Raw genomic sequence first — 713 nt, 5'->3', positions numbered from 1 at the left:
CCAGCTGTCACAGCTACTCACTTCGAGCTCAAGCCTCAGTTCATTCAATTCATCTCTATTGATTCTTTTGCGGGCTTGGCTTCTGAAAATCCAGTTGATCATCTCGAGAGTTTTCTTGAAAAGTGTGATATGATAAAGCTGACCAATGTCCCTGATGCTATCAAACTGCGTTTGTTTCCATTTTCTCTTCGGGATGCAGCTAAGGATTGGTTGAAAGATGAAGGGCCAAACAAATTTACTACTTGGGATGTTTTAGCGAAGGCCTTTCTACTTAAATTCTTTAGCCAAAAGAAGACTGCCAAGCTAAGGAATTACATATCTAATTTTCGTCAAGAAGATGATGAATCACTACATGATGCTTGGAAAAGATTCAAACGCCTTCAAAGGCAATGTCCTCACCATGGAATTCCTGATTGGTTGTTGATCCAAACATTCTATAATGGGTTGACACAAGAGTTTCGAATCTTTATCGATGCCGCATCTGGCGGATCAGTTATGGCAAAGAGTACCGAAGATGCAAGAACTCTTTTAGACGAGATGGCGTCTAATGACAATTATCCTTACAGTGATCGAAATCAACCCAAGAAGGGTGGTACGTACGATGTTGATGCTTTAACCATGTTGACGAGTTCTATGAAAGAATTGGCTAGTGAGATCAAGGAGCTAAAGTCTGGGTCCTCTTCTACAGTTTCTTCGTGTGAAATATGTGGTAC

The 713-nt window shown here is 40.8% G+C and overlaps 1 non-coding gene across 1 annotated transcript; it reads right to left on the bottom strand.

The window, feature by feature from the left end:
* Positions 1-300: 300 nt before the first annotated feature.
* LOC135148095 (small nucleolar RNA R71) lies at positions 301-407 on the bottom strand. The gene has a single exon (XR_010285990.1). It is a non-coding gene; the product is annotated as a small nucleolar RNA R71 (small nucleolar RNA).
* Between the last annotated feature and the right edge of the window lie 306 nt (positions 408-713).

This window comes from Daucus carota, chromosome 7, assembly GCF_001625215.2.
Source record: "Daucus carota subsp. sativus chromosome 7, DH1 v3.0, whole genome shotgun sequence".
In the NCBI taxonomy this organism is placed as follows: domain Eukaryota; kingdom Viridiplantae; phylum Streptophyta; class Magnoliopsida; order Apiales; family Apiaceae; genus Daucus; species Daucus carota.
Note: the sequence above shows the minus strand (reverse complement) of the source record. Positions and strands in the feature narration are given on the sequence as shown.